The 9,940-nt window shown below is 42.3% G+C and overlaps 1 long non-coding RNA gene across 4 annotated transcripts; it reads left to right on the plus strand.

Annotated features, from left to right (window-relative positions):
• The first annotated feature begins 2,906 nt into the window (after positions 1-2,906).
• On the plus strand, positions 2,907-9,572 carry LOC101749620. 4 transcript variants are annotated; one of them, XR_005857671.2, is made up of 6 exons: positions 2,907-2,973; positions 5,032-5,144; positions 5,255-5,434; positions 6,410-6,576; positions 7,395-7,687; positions 8,266-9,572. It is a non-coding gene; the product is annotated as an uncharacterized LOC101749620 (long non-coding RNA). The 4 variants fall into 4 exon arrangements; XR_006938531.1 differs by having other exon boundaries at positions 4,938-5,144; positions 6,410-7,687; XR_006938530.1 differs by having other exon boundaries at positions 6,410-7,687; positions 8,269-9,572.
• The last annotated feature ends 368 nt before the right edge of the window (positions 9,573-9,940 follow it).

Genomic DNA, 9,940 nt, shown 5'->3' on the forward strand with positions numbered 1-9,940 from the left:
AGGCATGCCCTGTTGTGACTTATTACAATTAGAAAAGCTATCTGCAGTGTTGCAAACATTGAGGTGAGGGTGGGGAGAAATGCTTTTTAAGAGCCTGTGCTCTGACAGCACGTATTTAAAATGTTGTACCTGCTGCTAGGACTCCCCATTAGCCAATCATATTGCTCAAGTGTCCTTTGAATGACATACTTCATGCCCCATCTCAGCTCTGTACCGAAAGATTAGAGGAATTAGCAACATTTTTTCAACCCTCTTTGAGCTCTCAAGAGACTTGCAAAGCACTAAGTGGTATACAGTGACTGAAAGTACATGCCCCTTGCCAACATCAAAAAGCCTTGTCAAATATCTGGGAACAATTAACTACTTTCCTCCCAGACAGATACATGTTTAGCAAACAGCTTGCGAGAACAGTTAAGAAACACAAGCTGAAAGGACGAACTGGCTTTTTTGGCCTTGTGCTTTCATGGGCATATATCAATCCCTAGTTTTCAAATGAGGACCAAATGGGGGTAATGAGACCTGCCTAATTTACAGAGCAGTTCTGAAGATTGATTAACACCTGGAATGGTCTGTGGGATGTTCAACTGGCAGGCATTACAGGCACGCAAAATCAAGTAGAGGGGAAAGCACAGAAAGGATGTGTTATAAGCTGTGAAAAAAAAACAAAAACAAAACAAGTGGAAGAAATTGTTTGCTATAATGTTAAAACAAAAAGGATCTTTCCTGTGTGAGGTCCCAAGCAGAAGATTTGCAGGCAGAGTCTGTTCAGTAATGCCAAAACTATCTAAGGACCATGGCAAGGATGCAGGACTGAAAGCACAGCAATTCAACTCAAGAGCCTTGAGTTGAAGCAGAACACATCCCTCATGTTCAGAACGGTCTTTCACCTTGGATGTGAAAGATAGCTTCAAACAAAGGGACTGTGTACAGGTTTTGATGAAATCTGAGCTCCTTCCAAACCACACTGGAGTAATAGGTGCCTCAAAACAGTCCTTGTAAGAAAACAGAGCTAACACAGACACTGAGGCTTCAACCAGTTGGGGAAAAAAATAATAATAAAAAAAGGGAGGGACTGCATGCAATATTTAATTCAGAGAGCTTTACAGCCAACATCTGGTCATTGGGACAGCTGGAGCAGTGTTGTGTAATGACTGTGAAACGCAGAATAAAAAACCCTAAGAAACTGCCCCGTGATACCTAATCATCAGCCAGTCAAAACATGTTGGAGCTGATGTATATTAATCACTGGAAACCTTAGATAAGTTCAGTAAACCTTGCCTATTACAATATGCTTTTTTTTTTTTTTTAAAAAAAAAAAAAGGCTTTGAAATGGCAGTGTGCTTAGCAGCCTGATCCAAAGCTCACTGAAATATGTTGGAAAGTTTCCATTTACCTTGGTGAGCTTTGTGCATTGAGCTTTTTCAAGCTCAGGCAGCAGTTCAAAAATAACTTTACTGCATTATCCCAATTGTTTATTTGTGTACGAACAGCAGTGAAAGAGTACACATGGCCAAGCAGAAAAAGAGCACTCGGGAATAGTTTTGAATCGCCGTCATCAAAACCACTGACAATATAAAAATTCAACTATTTATGATGTTGTAACACTGCCTTTAAGAGGGATGGTGGTGGAGAAACTATGTATAATGTAATCAACAAACTAACAAGCTCCAGGGCACTCTAGAGGATTTTAATCTGCAGAATGTTTAAAATATTAACCAAACAATAATCAGGAATATCAGGATATGATTAAACAGTTTTAAAAATCGATCCTGAAAGTTTCTTTCCAAAATTTATTCAAACTGTTCCATAGCCAGCTTGAAAGCTGCAGAAAACACAATGTATATTTTAATGTGACCTACTAGGATAAAAATTAATTTGTGATTGTCCACTGTTGCCTGACTTCAGCCTCAATGAGTTAGACCAAGTGCATTTGAAATGAATCAAGATGTTCAACATCTGCCTCCTGTTATTAGGTTATTCTTTTCCTATTTATAAACAAACGCTTCGTTGGGGTTAGGCTGCAGATGCCATTACTCTGCGGATTCATGTTTCCTTAGCAATCTGAACTTTGGGCCACGGGTAAAGGGCATGTTATAAATCTTGTGAAATCTGTCAATGAATGCAGGGAGAAAATAATTAATTAGCAGACAGCACAATCCGTTTGCATGGTCTTGCACAGCCAACATCTGACCACATGCTACAAGGCACAGCATTAATGCAAAAGCAGATTTTGGTTAATGTTAGTTTTTAAGAAATATTTACCTACATTTTAGTTAAAACAAACAATCCTATGCTTGTGTGCATGGTCATCATATCTTGTCAAGTCTCCCATTTTGTTAAGGCTCACACAGCTCTCTAACTACTGATGTTTGTTCTTGGAAATCCCAGCACTTCCACGACCATGGCATACATGAACATTTTCATTCTCTCTTTACTCCCTTTCCATTGCAATTTATGTTAGTCTCCTCCTCAGCCTACTTCCAGTCTTTGTGTTAGCTTGGATTCCTCCCTTCTTCCTTACACTGGGCTTCTTGCTCTGCCTGTCTGTTTCCATTCTCCATATTGGACTCCTTTCCTTCACTCTCCCTGATAGCTGGGTTTGTCTCTGCTTTCACTCATCTTGATGTAACACCTTCCTCCTTGCCTCTCCTGGCTGCATTTCTTGTGCTCTCCTTGTTACTCTGCATTCTGCAAGGAATTCGTCGTCCTTATTCCCTCACAGAAAATATTGGCACCATTTCTCTCCTTCCAGCCCTTCCTCCTGGACAGATTTCTGTGCCTTCCACCTCTATCCTATTTACCGATTCTATTTAGCCTGCTGTAACCAATAATTAACAGTACCTGAAAGTCAATGATTAATATGGCCTTACATCTCACAGTTTTTCCCTTTTGTCCACAGCACGGTCATGGCAAAAAACTTTACAATAGGGAGTACATGCATGAGATCACAGCGTTTTACCACACAACATACAGGTAAGGATTTACATGGGTACATTCATCTCTTCCTTTCCTATCAGGATTTAAAAAAATAAGGTTAAATAAGCAGAATGTTTTTTAAGAACTGGGTTAAAGAGGTCATCAAGTTTAACAAGAAGGAGCATGATTAATACAGGAATCCCTCTATAACCCCTAGCATTTCTCTAACCTGTTCCTAAAACATGTAATCCCACTGCCTCCATCCCAGGGCTTCAGCACCCCAGCACAGGCACTGCCCCAAAGCCATGAAAAAAAAAAAAAAAAAAAGCTTCCCTTGCCTCAGTGGAAGCCACTTCTTGCACTATCCAGAGAGGACATGGAGAGCTGTTTAATCCCATCTCTTCTGGAGCAACTTTTAACGTACTTGGAGTCTGTTACCATCTATCTCTCCAAGTCTTCTCCTCTTTAGACTGATCAAACTCAAACCTTTCCATCTTTCACATTCTCCATCTTTCCTCAGGAGGTGATGCTTTTTGGGCCTCTGAATATTCACGATTTTTCTTCTTTCAGCTATAACTAATTGTCCCCCTTCCTTTTTGAAGAGGAAACTGGAGCCAACTTAGCATTATATAGGAAATTCTCTATGTGCAGATTAACTCTTCTACAGTAAATTTAAGACATTTCCTTCATTTAACTACTTGGCCTAAGCACCCATGTTAAGTTGGAGTGAGCACCTTAATACTGAAGGTAATATTACCAAACATGATAATGCAGGTGGAGCAACAAAGCAGTAACTGACAACAAATATTTTGAACTTTTTTTCTTTTTCTTTTTTCTCAGATTTCTCATGTTATACTTTTTTTTGGAATTATTCATTACTTGCAGCTATCCACCATTAAAATTCCATATGCAAAAAGATTTTAGCTTACAGATTTGAGTGGGAGGAGTTTGATGTATTTGTTTGATACAAGAAATTAAATTGAATAAATTCCCTGATTTTTTGCATAACTATCTTCTCATATCTTCAATTCAATTGCAGAGCTTATTCCTCAGCCAGTGTAAGAAGTGTTACTGCAAATATATAAAATCAAGACGTGCTGATGACTATTTAAATGAATCAAACAATGGAAAACTTATAAATCTGACATTGATTACTTCATATCCTATGAAGAAAAATATATAACATATTCAACCTAATAAATGACTATAAAATTGATTAATGTATTTTCAGAATGCCCCACACAAGCATTACTTTGAGAAGATGACATTTTAATGACATTCCACATGGTGAAAATCTGTCTTGTCTCCTTAAATATCCTGATGTAAGCACATACATGCATGTATTCTCTCACTGAATTAATTTACATAGCTAAGAGAGTGATGTCTGGACCTACTTTCAAAAATATTTCAAAAAAAAAACAGGAGGGGGAACAACTCTTCACATGGGTTGATAGTGATAAGTCAAGGGGGAATGGTTTTAAACTGAGACAAGGGAGATTTAGGTTAGATATTAGGAGGACATTTTTCACTCAGAGGGTGGTGACACACTGGAACAGGTTGTCCAGAGAGGCTGTGGATGCCCCATCCCTGGAGGCATTCAAGGCCAGGCTGGATGTGGCTCTGGGCAGCCTGGTCTGGTGGTTCGTGTCCCTACCCATGGCATGGGCATTGAAGCTAGATGATCTTTGAGGTTCTTTTCAACCCAGGCTGTTCTATGATTCTATGATACTTTCATGGGCAAGAAGCTCAGCTGCCCTTCTGAATTGCTGCACAGCTTTGGTACTAACTGAATGATCCTGTGTGCATAACCCAAGCTTCTCCTGCTGTCTCCAAAATGCTTTGCTTTTGTCCCTCCTCATCACAAAAGAAACAATACTTGTGTTGCACAACTGCCTCAGGACTGTAGTCCCTGTATCTCTGCCCTAGCCTAAGCTCACACCAAGTTCCGAACAAGGTTCTTGGGCTGGTTTCATTTCTCTCTGGGTCATTTAATACTGCTGATGTGCTCAACACATTTACAGAAGCAGCAGTGCTGAGCTACTTTACATACCACAGTGGGATAAATGCTGCTGAACATCATTTAACCTGCACTCACTCCATCTCTACCACTGCCAGCTCCTAAATGATGACTCCTGTGGCAGCAGAGAGTGATGCCATGGTGCAACTGGAGATACACAAAGGCAACACAGCAAAACAAGGACTGCCATTCCATTACACCATTTGGCCTGGTAAGGCTGCATGCCAGTCAGAGTCTGAGCATGGGTTTGCCTCACAGAAATCACACTGGAAACTCACTGGCTGTTGATTGGGTTTTTGTGTGTGTTTTTTTTTTTTTCAGCAAGGCAGTGACCTCAGTTGGCCGATACCCCAGGAGGCCATGTCTCATCACTGGATCGCTGTGCTGGTATGAAAGGTCAAAACTGTGCGCTGGCCTCCCACTGCTCCACTCTCTGAGGAAACAAATCCAAGTGGTGCTTGGGATGAGGGGGCCAACAGCAAAGTCCTGCCAACAGGCTGAGTGAGTGGGTTTTGGCATTTGCAGCCATCTCCTAAAAGTTGGAGCTCCTCTCAAACAGTGAGAAGGATCCGTATCTCAGGAAGATATGTGGGGAGTAGGGCTGCAGTGTGGGTGTGCCTCCTGCCTATGGGAGGCAGGGAGGCAGGGAGGGAGGCAGTGCCATGCCAGAGGCCAGAGGGGAACAGGGGGAGCCAATTTGGACTCCATGGTAAAATTTACACCACTGAGCCCACTTCTATATGCAACAGAAAGAGGAAGGTGAGCTTCACTTTACTAGAAAACTGCCTAGTTCAGCCAGTGGTGTACACCACTTGCTGTTTTTGTTGTCAAAGTTTGCTTGCTCAGAAATTTGGTTATCACCCAGCTGAACGGAATTTGGTTATCACCCAGCTGAACAGAATCTGGTTCTCCTACTCTTCGGGTAATGAAGGAAAGTATTTTTGTCCTAAGAAAATTCTGAACCATTATGAGAACCATTATAATCTTTTGCAAAATTTGTTTACGACACAAACATTAAATGCAGGTGAGAGAAATGAGAATAACCAGCCAAAATCCACTGCTGTCTGAATGTGCCATGTAAAATCTCTATAGAAAGAAAAAAAAAATGAAAAATCATGTATGTATCACAGGTGCATATCACAAGCATATATGTATAATTGATGCAGTGTAGTAACATTCAGCACTCTTCTCTTCTAGCCCCACACGGGCCAAAAATGCACAGCACAGATTTGGCTGAGCAGAGATGACGGTGAGGGGGTATCAGCACTCAAAGTATAAAGAGGGACAGGCCCTGTGCCATTAGAGTACCTAATCCTTGGAAGCCCCACAGCTCATGCTGTGGAGCAGAGAAGTTCCTGGGAGCAACTGATAAAGGGAGGGGGACTGAACACTAGAAGATGCTGGCCAGAAAAGCTGCAGAGTTTCTATCCTTGGGGATTCTCAAATCCAGACCTAATTCTAGGCAATCTTCTATAGGTGACCGTGCAATTTGTATTCAGTGCCTGATATTAAGGACAGTTTGTAGAGGTGGTGGAAACAGGCCTTGCAAAGCTTACAAAAGACTTCACCTGTTGACGCTGTGAAGGGTAAGAAGGTGAAGGAAGGCTGGCCCAAGATAACCACTGGCTCTGCAGAGATGCCAGGTAAAGGTGGAGGTAGGACAATCTGCACAACTGGTGTCCCCCTTGTACACAGCTTCCCCTTGCCAAGCTGTAAATCACCACTCAGGGGCTGGCCCAGCCCAGAGCTGGCTGTGGAAGAAATCCCTCCTGGCAGGGAGAAAGGAGCAGCCTTCCTGGAATGAGCGAGCAGCCAACAAACATTGCAGCTCCAGACAAACTTCAGCCCTAGTCAATCTGCTCGCTGCTGTCAGCCCTCCTGCCACCCCTTCCCCACTTTCTCCTGCCCTTCAGCCACCAGGAGCTGCAGCTTTTTTTTCCCCTGGAGTCTTCCCCAGCCCTGGCAGCAGCATGCTGTCTGGCCTGGCAAGGGTGGCTTCACTGCCAGGCTTTCTACCCAGGAGGGTAACAGGCTCACTCACCAACACAGGGTTCACAAGGGGCCCCAGGCACATCGCTTAGCCCCATTCCCTGCCACTGCCTTCATTATCTTCCCCAGCCCTGCATAGCCCTGGTGCGCAGACAACTGCCCATTACTACTGAGCAGTTGCCTGAATCCCACTAAAAGCTTGTCAAAGTGCCCAGAGAGCTGAAAGTGAGCTCTTTAAATTACATTTGTTGAAAGATCCCTGGTGCCTGTTCCTGCTTTTCGTTTTCAACAACTCTCTGAAATCATAGTTTGTTTTACAGTGATGTTTTGTTTTTCTTTTCCTGCATCCAACCTATAAGTCATGGATGATGCATATTGAACACATTAAATGGATTTCAGTGGGCTGCACACCATGTGTGCACAGGGCTGAGGCCTGGGAGAACGGCATTTTTGTGTTTGCTTTCTGTGCCAGGAAGCCATGCAGTGTGCTGCTCCCTTATGCATGGCCCTGCATTGATTTCTGCAAATGTGAAAACCAAGAAAGAAGCTGCATGGATGGAGACAGCAGAACCACTAAGGATACTACCAAAGAGGAAGAATCAAGAGTCTAACTGATGGGTTAAAGCAGTGCCTGGAAATCAGGACTGCTTGGATCAACGCCTAACCACAGCTGACAACAGGCAAGTCTCTTCACTGCTGTGCTTCTGCCTCCCCATCTGGAAACCGAGGAGAGTAAACAAATTCAGTGCCCTATCCTCAGGGAAGGTATGTGCAGTTCGAAAAGTGTTTTGAGCTCCCCATACAGAACTGTTTCTTTGTGTGCAGAGTTGTCATATATTCTTTAGAGATTTCTTTTAATTAGAAGAAAAATAACTCCATCTCTTTTAGAAAAATTGGGAGTTATGTTCTTATTATATATTTATGACTATGCACCAGATTTTTTTAAAGTCCTGTGCCTTTCCAATTTTGCTATTAATATGTCATAAGAAAATCAGGGATTGTGTCCAAATTCCAATTCATGAGAATGGAATTAATATCTCCATTAAAATGAAAAAGGGGGAGTAGTGGGGGAAATCTCGGAAGCCCTGGCGGGTGGTAATAGCTGGACTCAGCTCTTCCATCCTGGTGACTCATTCTGGGAATGGACAGTGCCTCTGTCGTCTTCAGACATTTAACACCTCCCTAACAAGATTTAGCATCAGCTGAGATGTGTGAACAAATAAAATTAAGCAACTCGAGACTTCCTACAACATCTGTGTCTAAAACAATGTAGGGCCTGATCCTGTCAGAGGTGGGTGGGAGCTCGGGAGGTGATGCATTGGACTTTTTGTTATTAATACCAGCAGTGGAGACCTTCAGCTACAAGCCATCTCTCCCAGATTACACTTCTGAAGATGTAAAGAAGAAAACAAGGTTCAGAAGACAGCACCTCGCCAAAATAAAGATATTTTAGGAAGGTATTTCTGACTCCATACGGATTATGTGTAAACTTAAGTTACTGAGACAAAATGGGGACTGTTTGGTTAAAGCTCAAATCCTGCCTGGCCTTTACTAGGCTATGTTTCAAGCATCCTGTTTTGCCTAATCTCTACATCTCACTCTATCACCTTAATCCAACTTCTCCAGGAGTACTCTCCACAGTCCTACCCAACAGCTGGACTTGGGACCAAAAACATCAGTCCTGGAGAACTGTGCCGCATGGTTTCAAGTATCTGAGGCTGAGTAGGGGTCAGAAAATTGAGTTCAAACCAAACCCTTCTCTTGAACCTTTGACTGACCTTTGAAGGAGCCCCACAGGCTGGGTTTGGGCTGTAGGTTCCAAAAATCTTATTCCAGAGTCTCATCTTGTTCTTGTGACTGAATTATCATGGCCCTATGATAGCCAAATTGACAGCAGTTCCACGTCAACTGTGTCAACACAGAAATCCCAAATTCAAAAGTACATGGGTGGGACAGGGTGGAGAAAAGTGCCGACTATTTTTAATCAAAAGTTTCAACAGCCTTTCCCTAGATATGACGAGTTTCCAGATTTGAAGTGCTTAGAAGCAATCCAGAATTTATATGTAGGTAATATAATGGCTCTGATGATTAGCTGTTGATTGAGAAAACTTGAGGATTCTATGACAAAAACATAATGTAAGCAGTGTAGTTTCCTGACATTTCCAGTGCACTATAATTCTTTCTGTGTAATGTATAAGCCCTCTATTTATTTTTCAGAGTTCTGAAAGCTTAATATTTCACTGATATATTCCCTATTAAACTCACCTCAACAGATCTTTGGCTTTTTGATGGGGAGCCCTAAAAGGTTGGCCCAACTAGAGGCACTGAAGCAAAGTCCGTGTTCCTAACAGTTCTTACTTTGCTTTCTGGGGAAAGCCTTTCCTGATCTTTTACTTCTTGGCTGTCAGCCTAAATGCTCACTCTGCCCTTTCTATGGACCTCCTGTAGGAGCTTTGAGCAAGGAAGCGGACATACCAACTCTCTCACCAAATCACGGACCAAAACACATTTCCTTTTATTAACAGCTCTGGAAGTAACTTTGGTTAGGTATCCACCATGCAGCCACATAAAGATCAGTCAGTTATCTTCTGGGGTCACCTTTGTCAGTCACCTACCAGTTCAGGCAATAAATGTACTCTTGAATATGTTTGCCAATGTTATTCATTTCTTTCACAATACGTAACCCCTTTCATTTCACAAATATGACGTTAGGAAATACTACTACTCTGAAAGGGTGGTCAGGCACTGGAATGGGCTGCCCAGAGAGGTGATGGAGTCACCGATCCTGGAGGTGTTCAAGGAACATTTGGATGTTGTGTCGAGGGACATGATTTAATGAAAATTGTTGGTGATGGGTGAATAGTTGGACTGGATGATCCTGTGGGTCTTTTCCAACCTTAGTGATTCTATGATTCTATGATATCAAGCCTATCTCACTTGAGAAAATCTTTGCTGCAAAAATGTTAGATGGTAGCCATGCCACCAGTCCACTGATGACACTTACAGGTTTATAGCATG

The sequence above is a fragment of the Gallus gallus genome, chromosome 2, assembly GCF_016699485.2.
Source record: "Gallus gallus isolate bGalGal1 chromosome 2, bGalGal1.mat.broiler.GRCg7b, whole genome shotgun sequence".
Lineage (NCBI taxonomy): Eukaryota > Metazoa > Chordata > Aves > Galliformes > Phasianidae > Gallus > Gallus gallus.